Source organism: Rana temporaria, chromosome 1 (genome assembly GCF_905171775.1).
Source record: "Rana temporaria chromosome 1, aRanTem1.1, whole genome shotgun sequence".
Lineage (NCBI taxonomy): Eukaryota > Metazoa > Chordata > Amphibia > Anura > Ranidae > Rana > Rana temporaria.
Genome location: NC_053489.1, coordinates 431,466,490 through 431,482,681, shown reverse-complemented (window position 1 = coordinate 431,482,681; position 16,192 = coordinate 431,466,490). Strand labels below are relative to the sequence as shown.

The 16,192-nt window shown below is 40.5% G+C and overlaps 1 protein-coding gene across 1 annotated transcript in view; it reads right to left on the bottom strand.

The window, feature by feature from the left end:
* The window catches only part of TMPRSS9 (transmembrane serine protease 9), a 184,598-nt gene extending 173,953 nt beyond the window's left edge, over nucleotides 1-10,645 (bottom strand). The window contains exon 1 of the mRNA XM_040325655.1: nucleotides 10,426-10,645. The gene's annotated coding sequence lies outside the window, so the exon portion shown is untranslated. The remainder of the gene's footprint in view (nucleotides 1-10,425) is intronic.
* Between the last annotated feature and the right edge of the window lie 5,547 nt (nucleotides 10,646-16,192).

Here is a 16,192-nt window from a genome sequence, read left to right as displayed (position 1 = left end):
GTTTCCCTCTCCGGCAGCTGCCAGCTGTGTGTGAATAAAGGAAAAAGCAAAAAGATTAATTCTAAGCCCATTAGAAATAACTGCATCTGCAAGACACCTGGTGATTTATTTTAAATCATAAACTTATCATCCTATTTCATTATATATTTTTGTGTTATCTAACACTAAAACATTTATAACAGCTTTAGCTTGTTAGTTGGAAATTACTGGAGCCAATTCTATATTATTGTACAGGTTACTCAGTCAATGAATACAATTATACTTGGTACACTATAATAAAACAATACACTACACATTCCTATCTATATCTATACTTGCACAGCTAGTGCAAAGTGAATAGCCACCAAATATCCCTTTAAAAGTTGCACAAACTAAATGTGTACAGTATATATACATAAATCAACATATGACATACTGTATTATATATTCAACATACAAATTCCTTAAAGGAGTTTGAAACTCACAACATACACTTTCATTTTCTAATATCAGCATTGTAATAAACAGTATAAAAAATATTTATTTCTGGCGATCCGATATAAGCTTACTTGAAAAATCTCCTTTCATGTTGTGATTGCTGCCTGTCTGCCAGCCATCCTTTTGCACAACTTCCTGGATTGCCTGTGTTCTGTCAGATTAGGCAACACGTCAATACTTGTAACGGAAGTGACATTCCGTCACGGCCATCTTGCACTCGCCCACAGCCTGCAGTCTGAAGTCGCCAAGCGGACATCTTTTTACACCCACCAAAATCTTAAATTTCACACTTATTTTTACCACTAAACTGAGCTTATATTGTCAAATACAGTATTTAAAAGTTTGTGACACTGTTTTGATGTTAAATTTTAAAAGCAGCAGCGTTCTGTCACATTAGCAAACGTGTGAGATTAGCAGGCTTGGAGCTGCTTTTAAAATTCAACATCAAAACGGTGTCACTGACTTTTAAATACTGTATTTGACGATATAAGCTTAGTTAGTGGTAAAAATATGTGTGAAATGCAAGATTTTAGTGATGTAAAAAGATGTCCACTTGGCAACTTCAGACTGTAGGCTTACTGTGGGCGAGTGCGGGGGTGTACTAAGATGGCCGTGACGGAACGTCATTTGCTTTATGAAATCTGACGGGTCGCCTAATCTGACGGAACACTGCATGCTCTGCAAATTCCCCTCTGCTGTTTACTTTAAATTTAAAAGGACTACATATCCAATGGTACCTTGCCTACAAGCAGCGATTCCTGTACTGCCTTCTGAAACCCCAGGAGACCATTTCTGGTGTTATATTTTATGCATCTAAGAACGCATCCAGCTATTTTTTTAAAACAATTGCCTGGCCAAAACTCTTGAGGGAGTCTATTCTACATTTTCACAGCTCTTAGTGTGAAGAAGGCCTTTCCGTGTGTTAAGGTTAAATATCCTTTCCACCTGACATAAAGAGGTGCCCCCCCTTAATCTCTTTAAAGACCACCAATGTGTTTAGAAATGATAATTACATCCCCTTAATTGCCTCCTCTCATAAGAGAATAAATTCAGTTCTGCTAATCTTTCCTCATAGCTAAGCTCTTCCGTGCCCTTCTCTGAACCTTCGCCAGTTCTCTAATGTCATGTTTGTGAACTGGTGCCCAAACTGAACTTAATTTTCCAGATGAGGTCTCACCAATGATTTGTACAGGGGCAAAATGATGTCTCTCTCTCTCTCTCTCTCTCTCTCTCTCTGGAGTCTATACTTCTAATACAAGAAAGTATTTGCTAGCTTATAGAACTGCAGCTTGGCATTGCATGCTTTTATGAAGTCTATGTTACTACCAGAACACCCCTATCCTTCTCAATCATTGACTCCCCCAGCTGTCCTACAATGTATGATGAATGCATGTTTTCTAGCCACAAGTGCATAACTTTACATTTATCAACATTAAACCTAATTTCCCACATAGTTGTCCAATTAATTGTGCATCAAGGTCTGCTTGTAAGTTGGGGACATCCTTTAAGGACCTTATTCCAATACATAGCTTGGTGTCTTCTGCAAAGAATAAAATGGTACTTTTAATCCCAAACTCTATATAATTAAAACATATATAAAAAAAGTAAAGGTCCCAGCACTGAACCTTGGGGTACACCACTGATAACCTTAGACCATTCAGAGTAAGAATCATTAACCACTACTCTCTGAATTCTGTATTTTAGATAGTTTTCTATCCATTTACAAACTGAATTTTCTAGGCCTGTTAACTTCAACTTGCACATTAGCCATGTGTGGGGAACTGTGGTAAACGCTTTTGCAAAATCCAAGTATACTATATTCACAGCCATCCTTTACCCAAGTTTTTGCTTACTTCCTCATAAAAAGAAATCAGATTTTGTTTGGCGACTTTAGTCTTTCGTGAATCAATGCTATCTATAATATTATTTGCAGCATTTTTTTTTTATTAAACTCTCAAGCAACCTCCTGACAATAAAAGGTAAACTAATTGGTCTGTAGTTACTTGGTAAAGACTATGATCTATTTTTAAATATAGGCACCACATTGGCCTTCTGCCAAGCGGGTACCACCCCCGGGGGGTAAAATTTAGAAACAATGGCTTCACGTAACAGAGTTCTACCATTTTAGGATAGGTACACGTAACCGCTTTCCGACCGCCTCACGCCCTTATACGTCGGCAGAATGGCAACGGCTGTGCAAAGCAACGTATACATATGTCGCATTGAATTTCACTCCCTAAGACACCCTTATACCCCTTCCTCGCCCCCTAGTGGTTAACCCTTCCCTGCCAAGTGTCATTTACACAGTAATCAGTGCATGTTTATAGCACTGATCACTGTATAAATGACAATGGTCGCAAAATAGTGTCAAAAGTGTCCGATGTGTCTGCCATAATGTTGCAGTCACGATAAAAATCGCTGAACGCCACCATTTATAATATAAAAAAAATATTAATAAAAATGCCATAAAACTACTGTGTTTGTGATGGTTTTGGTTTGTGTGCAATATCATTGTATGTGCGCATGCTGCAATGACAGATATACACATATACTGATAGATAAACACACACAATCACAAATTAACACAATGACACACACACACACACACACACACACACAATCCCAAATTAACAGAGTTGCAGACACAGAAATACCTGAGGCGTACGCAATGTTAAGTATGGACGTCGTTCCCGGCGTCGAATTTTAAAACATTTACAACGTTTGCGTAAGTCGTTCGCGAATAGGCTTTGGCGTAAAATTCGTCCACTGTCTAAAGCATTGACGATTTGCGGCGGAATTCGAGCATGCGCACTGGGATTCTTTCACGAACGGCGCATGCGCCATTCGATAAAGACGTCATTTACGCATGGTCATGTTTTAATTACAAATTTATTTCTTCTCAATTTGAATTCGGTGCGCCTACGCCGGCTGATTTACGCTACAACCGCCGCAACTTACGGAGCAAGTGCTTTGTGAATACTGCACTTGCCCGTCTAAGTTGCGGAGGCGTAGCGTAAATAGGATATGCTACGCCCGCACAAAATTACGTCCAGCTACCTGAATCCCCACACATTTACTTCCTTGAATTCTGACACATATTCATTATGCCCCGTGAGTAGGCACTACTGTGTCACACATTTCACAGAGACTGCCTTCTAAACTACAGAGGAGGAATTTTAGAAGTCAGTAAAGAAATCACTGATTGCAGACAGCATGGTGTTATGGGATATGTAGTCCTTAGAAATGTAAACAGAAGAAGAGAAGCTACAAAGAATGCTAGGAATCCAAGAGGTTGTGGAGCGAGATGGTCAGCAGACAGACAGAAGTCACAAAAACAGGAGATTAGATTGAATTTTCAAATATAACTATTGTTTAGTATTACAATGCAGATATTATAAAATGAAAGTGCATACTGTGACTATAGATTTCCTTTCATTTCTATAAAAGTTCACTTGCTGTGACTATAGATTTCCTTTAATTTCTACATAAAGTCGACTTTTATGTTTAGTCCCTTTACAGATTAAATCAGAAAATACTGTATATTAGAGTCGGTTCACACAGGGACAACATGACTTCTAGCACGACTTTAGGAGGCAACTTGGACACGACTTGAGTATGAATCATCAGGCAACTTACAAGGCAACTTCAAGTTGCCTCCTGGACAGTACAAGGCAACTTCAAGTCGCCTCCAGGACAGGAGGCTTTCCAGTGACCAATCAAACAACAATCAGCTCTGTGGGAGGGAGGGGTTTGCCTGAGAAATGTATGTTATCTTCCTGGAAAGTTGCTTCAGTTAAGACAGTGATCAGACTTCTGAGGCGACTTCCATTGAAATCAATGGGTACAAGTTGCCTAGAAGTTGCCTAGAAGTCGGATTGAAGTAGTACAGGAACCTTTCTGAAGTCGGAGCGTCCTTCAGTAGTGTGCATTAACCTCCCTGGCGGTATGATTCTTTCAGAAAAAAGGTGCTGAAAGCGGGTACCATTATTTGCAAGGAAATTTGGCGTTTTATACTGTAGGTCTGTAATTCTTAGGAATAACTCACTTAAATCTGACCAAACAAGAGTATTGTAGGGATCCCGGGTATGACATTTTTTTAAAAACAAAATTATAAATTATAATATAATAAATAATTATAAATAATTATAACAAATATTAATATAATTATAATACAAATTATTCAATAATGTCATCAACTCAAAATCACTGAAATTTGCTCAGTTGCAGAATTGTCGCTGTCATTACTTTTATTTTTTTATGACGAATTTCCCCACAAATCGCTATCGCACAATTCTGCAAGTGATTATAATTTATTATTGCTGTTTTCTAGCTGCTCTAAACTATTTTTGACATAAAAAGACACTTTTGGTTGCTATGGACAATCTACAGTTTGCAGGCAGAAAGAACAGTTTTTATTATATAAAAGAACATGCAGGACACTGGGCAGACCACTAGGGACAAGGGGGGGTGTGTAGTATTTTTTACATACAGTACTGTAATCTATAAGATTACAGTATACTGTATGTAATGTGTTTGTTTACGTTTTTGAATTTGGCGCCGTTCTCCGCTCCCGTGCGTCGTAACGTCGCAGGGAACGGAGATCGGCGGCACAGGAGGACACTGTGTAAATCGAGCGAGGACCCGCTCGCTCACACAGCGCGGTGGCATCGCTGGATCCAGGGACAAGGTAAGAAAACCAAGCCTGTGGATCTAGCGAGGCGAGCCCGAGTCTGACTCGGGGTTACCGATCGCAGCATGAAAATCTAACACCGAGTCAGACATCGGGAACACCGCCAGGAGGGTTAAGACGGCTCCATTCACTTCCATTGATTTTCTCAAGCCGCGCGACTTGGGACGACTTGGGGGAGACTTCAAGTTGGATCCCAGGTCGCCCTGTGTGAACCGGCTCTCACTGTCATTGTTTTTTTTCTTCTTTTGTTTGTTTATCCAAAACATTTTTAGAGTTATATTTAAAATTCCATCTAAATTAGATCAGGTTGAACTTTCCCTTATCAAAGTAGTGCACGTTCTTTGGATAGTGGCTTCACAATTGTCAATATACAGCTTTTTAAATAGCTTTTATGATACCTCATTTGAGGCCTCATGCACACTGGACATTAAAAATGCCACTTTTAAGAGTGTTTTGACTGCTCAATGGTAGCATGTGTCCATGGCTCTTACAGGTGAAGGTGGGGGCATGTAATGGCAGAGAACCCCCCCCCCCCCCCCACACACACACACACACTACAACAATTGAGATGCCTAAACACGTGCAAACGTTGCTTGTAGTGCTTTGGTTGCAAACCTCAGTCATGGAATCTGAACAAAGCACAAACTGTATCTGTAGTGTTTACTTATTTCTCTCATTCCTCTCTGATGCTTTGTTCCTCTGTTATCAGCATGTGTCACTTCTGAGAAGTTTTTTTTCCGACACATGAGACAAATTTGTGTCGGGAGAGAGAGCTCAAAACAGAGCTTATCCATTCACAACACAGTTCTTCTGATGTGTGAAAGGGGGGTGTGTTCCTTTCCTCCAATCAGCTCTCACACACTGTATATGCAGCCTCTCCACCCCTCCTCTGTGCTCCTGACAGATGAAGAAAGAATTTAACATGATCTGCCTTTTTGAAGGGCTGTAGGGAAGAGAAGATAAAAAAGTAAAAACCTATGTAAGGAGAAATATTTTAATCTCTGTGTATCACCTGAGGCTGTTTACTTCACTGGGTATGTGAGGGTTTACAACCAGTTTAATTCAATTCAATGGACAGAACAAATTATTATTCTGGCCAATGAAATGGACTTAAACAGTCAAGTGCTTGACGCACACGTTTACAAAGACAATGGCTTTAAGCGTAATTTTTACGCTTCTTTTCTCCTACCAGGAGAAAGTGTTCAAGAAATCTGGGCAAATGCCCCATAATGCATCAGGCCCTTAGACCACGAAATGGTTAACTTTCCAGTAGAACTCTGTAGGAAGACTGTTTTATAATGTTTTATAAAACTGGAGTTCCCCCAGATTATTGTAGGATCCTTGTATAGTTTGCCAGCTGTTAGGCCATACATATAAGGTGGCAGAATTTTTTTAAACTGGTTCACCAGCTATAAAAGAGACAGTTTACCAGGAAGCACAGCTAGGTATTTTCAGTAAGGCAAAGTACAATTTTATTCACAGTACCATTAGGAATCTTTCTGCCATATTCTGCACACTATACCAATGATTGTCCAAATCAGGTTGGTAGCTATGAAGCATTGCATTTGATATATTTTCACTGCAGTTTGCGCTGCTTAATTAATCAAATAACCTCTTCAGTTGGTCAAAGTATAAACAAAGTTATTGATTAGCCGGTTAACGCCCGCCGCATGTATATGTACGTCCACAGAATGGCACGTACAGGCACATGGGCGTACATGTACGTCCCGCCTTTCCGCGGGTCGGGGGTCCGATCGGGACCCATCTGGTACATGCGGTGGTCGGAAACCCGCGGGGAGCGATCCGGGACGAGGGCGCGGCTATTCGTTTCTAGTCGCCCCCTCGCGATCGCTCCCCGGAGCTGAAGAATGGGGAGAGCCATATGTAAACACGGCTTCCCCGTGCTTCACTGTGGCGGCTGCATCGATCGTGTCATCCCTTTTATAGGGAGACACGATCGATGACATCAGACCTACAGCCACACCCCCCTACAGTTGTAAACACACACTAGGTGAACCCTAACTCCTTCAGCGCCCCCTGTGGTTAACTCCCAAACTGCAACTGTCATTTTCAAAATAAACAATGCAATTTAAATGCATTTTTTGCTGTGAAAATTGACAATGGTCCCAAAAATGTGTCACAATTGTCCGAAGTGTCCGCCATAATGTCGCAGTCATGAAAAAAAATCGCTGATCGCCGCCATTAGTAGTAAAAAAAAAAAATTAATAAAAACTATCTCCTATTTTGTAAACGCTATAAATTTTGCACAAACCAATCGATAAATGCTTATTGCGATTTTTTTTACCAAAAATAGGTAGAAGAATACGTATCGGCCTAAGCTGAGGAAAAAAAAAATGTATATATGTTTTTGGGGGGATATTTATTATAGCAAAAAGTAAAAAATATTGATTTTTTTTTAAAATTGTCGCTCTATTTGTGTTTATAGCGCAAAATAATATAAAAAACCGCAGAGGTGATCAAATACCACTAAAAGAAAGCTCTATTTGTGGGGAAAAAAGGACGCCAATTTTTTTGGGAGCCACGTCGCACGACAGCGCAATTGTCTGTTAAAGCGACGCAGTGCCGAATCGCAAAAACCTGGCCTGGGCATTTAGCTGCCTAAAGGTCTGGGGCTTAACGGTTAGTAAATAAAGCATTTTATTGTATACTTTGTTACAGCAGCAAAACACATTAGGCATGTGTAATGCTTTGTATCCTGTTATCTGAAGACGTCTGCTTCTGGTAAAAAAAAATCATCCCTGCAGTATCTCCTTCACAGCCACTGTATATTGCCCTGAGCAGCTATCTTCCGGCGATGTGAAGGTTAACAGTAGCGGTTTCCACAGATAAGAGTTGCGCCGCTCGCCCACCCCTCCTGCCCTCTCTGTTATTCACAGAACTTGTATTACTACTCTCTCATAAGGCATCACATTATTCTGTGAATGGGTGGGGAGATTTTATCATTTAACTACTCCTCCATTCACAGAACTCATTGCTTTATGGGAGTGTAGTAATACGAGCAATATGAATGGCAGAGAGGGCAGCAGGGGGCGGGCGAGCAGCCCAACACTTCACACATTGCAGATAGCCACTCAGGGCAGTATCGAGTGACTGTATGTATATAAATTTAAACATATACACTAAAGTTCAGCTTTTAGAAAACTCATGTCAAATATATTTATATGTAATATCTATATTTTATAATGGGCTATAGGTCAATATCTGTTTTCTAAGTGTGGGACCAGTAAAACACTGTGATTGAAATAATACCAGTACTCCAGCTAAACAGCTAAATGCAAGATGAAATGCATGTTAATGAATTGTAAAAGCTTATTGTGAAATTTTAATTAAACATGCTGAAGTTAGAAGCTGATTGGTTACTATGCACAGCTGCACCATATTCTGAGTGCTACAGTTTTAGTAAATCCCCCCACACCTGCCACTATATAGCATGAGGGTGACACCTGTATTCACAACTGCTGCTTTGATACCCTCAAACTCTGATTAAAAAAAAATCTATTTAAGTACCTATTTATTTCTATTTATTTAGTAATTCCTAACCTCCGACTCCTTCATGTAGTGTTAACTTACATCAGTTGACTAATATTTAAGTGTGCTTTTTTTTTTATGTGTTACCAAAACACCAAAAGTATTCTTAAGTCCAAATATACCTTCTACTGATCTGACTCCGGGTTGGAGGGTGGCTACATTCGTTCTCCATAGTATGTAGGAACATAGCCACCCTGTCTTCCTCGCTCCAGAAATGGACTAGGGACTTTGGAATTTGTGCAAAGAACATTATACAAACAGTTGACGTGACCTCAACTAACGTGCATTGCTCAGGGTCATTAAAGAGGTTTAAAACTCTTAGGCTGCGTACACACGGTCGGTCCAAACCGATGAAAACGGACTGAAGTTCAGTTTCATCGGTCCAAACCGACCGTGTGTACGGCCCATCGGTCCGTTATCCTTCGGTTCAAAAAAAGAGAACTTGCTTTAAAATCGAACCGATGGACGGTCAAAACGATGGACGTCACCGCGTTCTGACCCGATCGGTTTTGGAAACAGTGGTGTGTACGCACATCAGACCATCAGTCAGCTTCAGCTTCCATCAGACCATTCTCATCGGATGGATCGACCGTGTGTACGCGGCCTTACAGACCACTTTGACCTACAGGTAAGCCTAGATTAAGGCTTACCTGTAGGTGCAAGAAATATCTCCTTAACCTACACGGTTAAGGAGATATTTTTCCAAGAAAGACAGCACCGATGTCTATGGTGCATGCGCCGTAGACAACGGCGCGCAGGCGCACTGAGCGTGCCACTACTAACGGCATCATGCCGTTAGTGGCGACTCCCACGCGCATGCACGGGAGTGACGTCATCGCTGCTTTAAAGAGAGGGTTTACGTATGGATGCGTAATCCATGCGTATGGATTACTTTTGGAGAAGAAGGATATTGTTTAGTATCACTTAAAAAAAAAACTGTCACTACTGAAAAAAAATAATAATAAATAAATCTGCTTTGAAATCAAGGCTTTTTGTGGTCATCTGTACCACAAATATTCCATTGTATTTAAGAGATGCTGCTGATTTTAAAATTTCCTGCATCCAACACTTCCAGGAGTGTCAGATGCCTGCTCCTTCTGTGTACTTTGTGGTTCCATCCTCTGACCCCTACGTCACTACAGTAATTGGTAATTAAGGGGGCCAGGGATGGAGCCACAGCAAGCAGCAGGGGACCAGGCATTTTATACATCCGGAATTTTGACCAATGCAGATGATTTCTTTTAGCAAGCAGTATCTATTGAATACGTCAATATTTCATGGTACTGGCTTTGGCACAGGTGACACCTTTAAAGCCTTTTTTTTCCCATGCTTATTTTTTTTTTATTGCTGTTGTTATGTGCTGATAGAGTCACTTTAACGTCCTTACAGTTTATGGACCTTGAGAATTCCAAATCAATAGGTAATCAAGGTAGCAGTCAGTTATATTCATTATAAAATACCTTAATGCAACTTTTTCCTTGACAACGATAGTTACAGCAACAACAAAAAAGCAATTCCTCGTGTGATCCTGATCTCGAATTTCCTGATTTAGAATTCAATAAAAAGTTCTGGTGAATCAATACAAACTATCACAGATGGAGCCTATGATCTCAAATAATCCGTCTTTTGCAGATTACTCCTCTGTTGCACTATGGGGAGCCACAGTACCGCTAAGAGATATTTGTAAGAGGTTACACTGAATCACTCACCTGTACTGTGTGTGCTTGTACACTGCACAGGAAATCCTTCTGTATCCTAAAAGGACAGATTCCAGCACTACAGCTACGTCCCATAAAGTCCCTTGCTGCATTGACTGTCTCCGTTACCTGAGTCGATCCTTTTTGTGTACCAAGAGGAGGGGGCAAGAAGTTTCCCAGTCCATGAATATTTAAAGCTCAGTTTCATGGGATTGGCTTTGGATGGTAACACTTTTTTTTTTTTTTGGATTGTGCAAGATAGAAAGGAGCTGTCCTGGGAACTGAGGTAAAGGAAGAATGTTAAACAGTCCAGGTTTTGCTGAGATAAATTCAGTAAGAATGGACAGTTCTTCCTTGAAAAAAAAATACACAAGTCCATCTAGTTCAACCAATATAAGGGGGGAAAAAATGACAATCCTATATACACAATCCTATACCCACAGTTGATCCAGAGGACGGCAAAAAATCCAGTAAAGCATGATCCAATTTGCTCCAGCAGGGAAAAACATTCCTTCCAGAGCCCCCCAAGGGGCAATCAGATATTCCCTGGATCAGCTTTACTTATAAACATTAGTATCCAGTTATATTATGTACACCTAGGAAAAAAAACAGGCCTTTTTTTAAGCAATCTACTGAGCTGGCCAAAACCACAGCTCTTACAGCAAAGAAGCCTTTCCGTATTTGGAAATTAAATCACTTTTCCTCCAGACGTTTAAAATTGCCCCCTTGTCCTCTGTGATGACCTTAAAGTGAATAACTCAAAAGCCAAGTTCACTATATGGACCACTTATGTATTTGTATATGTTGCCCTTTTCCCCTTTTAAAGAGGAAGTAAACCCCGATAGGTTTTACTTCCTCTTTTGCTACATGAACAGCCTGCAAATGTAAAGCATAATGGGCTAGTATGCATCGCATACAAGCCCATTATGTGACACTTACCTGCAAAAGAATCCAGCGATGTCCCCACTGCAGGAAGCGTCCATCTTATGTCTCCTCTTCCTTCCGGGCTGTGGACTCCGGCGCTGTGATTCGCCGGAGCCGCGTGACGTCACTCCCGCGCATGAGCACGAGAGCTGCAATTCACGGCACAGGCTGGGGAAGAAACGGTACTTAGTTTTTTTTCTTCCCCGCACATGCGCCGTTAACATTTGCGGCGGACTACAAGTGAAATATCTCCTAAACTGCGCACGTTTAGGAGATATTTCCACTACCTATAGGTAAGCCTTATTCTAGGCTTACCTATAGGTAGAAGTATTCAAAAGCGGTTTACAACCACTTTAATCTCCTTTACTCTAGAGAGAATACATCCAGTTCCTCTAATCTTTATTCATAGCTGAGTTCCTCCATGCCTCTTATCAGTTTGGTTGCCCTTCTCTGCACTTTCTCCAGTTCCCCAATATCCTTTTTGTGAACTGGTGCCCAAAACGGAACTACATATTCCAGATGAGGTCTTACTAATGATTTGGAAAGAGGGAACATGATATCTCTCTCTCTCTGGAGTCCATGCCTCTCTTAACTTCCCTGGCGGTATTCCCGAGTGTGGCTCGGGGTGAATTTTTCATACCAAAAGCGGTAACCCCAAGCCAAACTCGGGATTGCATTGCAGGATACAGGGGAAGTTACTTAGCTTATCCTGGATCCTTTGATGTCTCCCCGCTTTGTGTGCGAGCTGTCATTTCGCTTGATTCACACTGGTGACTGCCGAGCTCCGTTACCTGCGAGTGGCGCGGCGCGACGCATGGGGGCGAAGTTTGGTGGCAAATTAAAAAAATGAAAAACACAGTTTAGATACAGTATACTTACTCTTACAGATTACAGTACTGTATCAAATAATTACACATCCCCTTTATCCCTAGTGGTCTGTCCAGTGTCTTGCATGCAGTTTTATATTATAAAAACTGTTCTTTCTGCCTGGAAACTGGAGATTGGCCATTGTCCGTTTATATTCAAAAGTAGACAAGCTAGAAAACAGTGATAATAAATTAGAATCACTTGCAGAATTAAGCGATAGCGATTTGTGGGGAAATTCGTCATCAAACACTAAACAGCGACAATTCTGCAACTGAGCAAATTTCGGTGTTTTTGATTTGATTACATTATTGAATAATTTTTATTATTATTATATTATTATTTGTTATAATTATTTATAGTTATTAATTATATTATAATTTATGATTTTGTGTTTCAAACTTTATCATACCCGGGATGTCTACTTGACTCTTGTTTGGTCAGATTTAACCACTTCAATACCGGGCTTTAAAACCCACCTCCTTCCCGGGCCTATTCTGGCACTTCTTTCCTACATGTACAAATCCTCATTATTTTGCTAGAAAATTACTCAGAACCCCCAAACATTATATATGTTTTTTTAGCAGACACCCTAGGGAATAAAATGGCGGTCATTGCAACTTTTTATCTTGCACCGTATTTGCGCAATAATTTTTCAAACGTCTTTTTTTTGTAAAAAAATGATTTCATAAATTAAGAAATAACAAAACAGTAACGTTAGCCCGATTTTTTGGTAAAATATGAAAGATGATGTTACGCCGAGTAATTAGATACCTAACATGTCACGCTTTAAAATTGCGTACACTCATGGAATGGCGCCAAACTTCGTTACTTAAAAATCTCCATAGGCGACACTTACATTTTTTTACAGGTTGCCAGTTTAGAGTTACAGAGGAGGTCTAGTGCTAGAATTGTTGCACACGCTCTAACGCACGCGGCGACACCTCACATGTGTGGTTTGAACGACGTTTACATACGTGGGCGGGACTTACGTGTGCGTACGCTTCTGAGCGCGAGCTACCGGGGACAGGGGCATTTTAATTTTTTTATTATTATTTTTTCTTTTTTCTTTTACTTATTTCTTATTTTTTACACTTTTTTTACATTTTTTTTTTTCAATCGCTTTTATTCCTATTACAAGGAATGTAAACATCCCTTGTAATAGGAATGTGTGTGACAGGTCCTCTTTAAGGAGAGATGCGGGGTCAATAAGACCCCACATCTCTCCTGCAGGCTGGAAAGAATGAGATCGTGAAAAAAAAATCACAGATCTCATTCAAACTAGCCGCAATTGCGGTTTGTTTACTTACGGGGACCCGGGCGTGACGTCATCACATCGCGCCCGGGCCTCCGACGGTCATAGAGATGACTGGTGACCAGATGGTCACCAGTCTTCTCTATGGCAAACATCCGGCGGACGGCGATCATCTCTCCGGGCCCCCGGTGGGACGGGAGAGCCCGGAGAAGCACCGGATGGCGGCGGGAGGGGGGGGATGTCCCCTCCCGCCGCCTGTAAGAACGATCTAGCGGCGGAACCGCCGCTATGATCGTTCTTACGGTGCGCAGGATCGCCGCCGCTAAAAAATGATATCTCAATGATGCCTCCGGGTGCAGGCATCATTGAGATATCCCCCCGCAAAGCCCAGGACGTCATATGACGTCCACCCAGGATAACAGGTCCCCGTTTTGGACGTCATATGACGGCGTGCGCGTGTCAAGTGGTTAAGTGAGTTATTCCTAAGAATTACAGGCCTACAATATAAAACGCCAACGCTTTTACTTACCTCTTCATAAGAATAAATCAGATTTGTCTGACAACGTCTGTCTTTCATGAATCCATGGCTTCTGTTGCTTAAAATATTTTTTTTCCAGCAAGAACTCATCTATGTGGTCTTTTATTAAACTCTCCTGTATCTTCCTAACTATAGAAGTTAAAGTAACAGGTCAATATTCACTTGGTAAAGACTTTGATCCCTTTTTAAATATAGGCACCACATTGGCCTTATGCCAATCCAGTGGTACTATTTCAGTCCCTAAAAATGAAAAACAATGGCTTTGAAATAACAGAACTCAATTAATTTAAAATTTGTGGGTGTATGCCATCTGGTTCAGGTGCTTTATTCACTTTTTTAAATATTTCTGGACCATATAAATTTTGAGCTCTTGTGGGTCATTAGGGGCTGTATCAATACCATCCCCATTATGGACATGAGCTCCCCCATGCTCCTTTGTTTTCACAGAGTTAAAGAAGGTATTTAATACATGTTCCTCCTCTTTGTCCCTAGTCACCCACTCTAGATTATTTTGTAAAAGGTCTACATGCTCAGACCTGACCATTTTACTATTAGAAGAAATTTGTATTTGAAGACATTTTTGAGATTTGTCCTACTAAATTTAGCAATCTGTTGTTCATTTTGAAATTTTGCAGCCTTGATTTCCTTTTTACATATTCTGTTATATTCTTTGTAACATTTAAACAATGATAGTGTTCCTTCATTTTTATATTTTTGAAAAAGCTCTTTTCTTAATATTTATAGCGTTTTAAACTTTGGTTGTGAGCCACAAAGGTTTTATTTTTTAGACTTTTAAATGTATTGTCCATGGGAATATATTGCAGTGTGTTCACATACAGTCCTTTTAAAGAATTCCTATTTCTGTTCTGTGTTCATTGATACCAATACTCCCTCCCAACTAACACTTGGAGAGCAGTCCTCATCTTTGGAAAATTTGCTCACTTAAATGTAAGTGTTTTTATATTTCCAGTATGTGTTTGTTGCTTACAGCTAACAATAAATGAAATCATGTTATGGTCACTGCTACCCAGGTGTTCTTTTATATGAACATTAGTAATAGGCTCTGCATGGTTTGAGATTACAGGGCCAGGAGAGCATCATTTTTAGTCAGGGACTATATGAACTGGACCATAAAATTGTCTTGTAATAGGTTTATGACATTTTGCCCTTTAACTGTTCCAGCAGTGCCATTGCTCCAGTCAATCTCCGGGTAGTTAAAATTCCCCATTTTTTTCACTGTCCCAGCCCTTGCAGCCCTTTCTATTTGTCCAATGATTATGTTTCTAGTAAGCACGTCCATGTGCAATTCCACCCATAATGGCTCAGCCTTATCACACTCCCCATCAACTAGGTCTTTTTTTACACTTGCTTTGAAATCACTTAGAGACAAACACCACCACCTTTCTTTTTTACCCTGTCTCTCCGAAAAAGAGCATAGTCAGGAATATTAATAGTCCAGACATGTGGAGAATGAAGCCCAGACTCAGCAATACCATTTAAATATAGTTCTCTTTGTGCGCCAAAGCTTCCAACTCACCTATTTTGTTTGGCAGACTTCTGGCATTGGTGAACAAACACTTTAATTATTGTCACATTTTGCACACATATTTTGCATATGTTTTATTTTAGTACAAATATTGCCATTTCCAATTGTTTCTTGTAACATGGGAATCTTGTTTTCACCTGCTATAGCCCTACCCCCATCATTCTTCATTCCACCCACCAATAGGGACTGACCTCTGTCTGACCTGTCTTCCCTATTATAATCTAATTCACCCCCCCCCCCCTAAATCCTAGTTTAAATACTCTTCCAGCCTTCCCATAAACCTCTCCCCCAGCACAGCAGACCAGATGGTTCCCATGAAAATCCTCTGAAGACCTTTGATTTGCTTTAATCCCATCATTTTGTAGTAGCTGTAAAGTCAGTGATGGATTGGGTGAAGATCCATTACCGCCAAAAAAACGTAGGAAATGCTATTCAAACTTACAGAACAGGACAAGTTGTACCCTTATGCTTTTCTATCTTGCAGCTGTAGAATACTTCTCCCAGGATAGACACATCTTTACATAGGCTGGCCAGTTTACTAGAGCAGGGGCAGTCTGTAACACAGTGATAGCTTTAATCTCAGTGTGGTTTTCTAAAGTAAAGTCAACCTTAGCACAAGAAACAGTGGATGAGTCAGCCAATGCAGCATTGG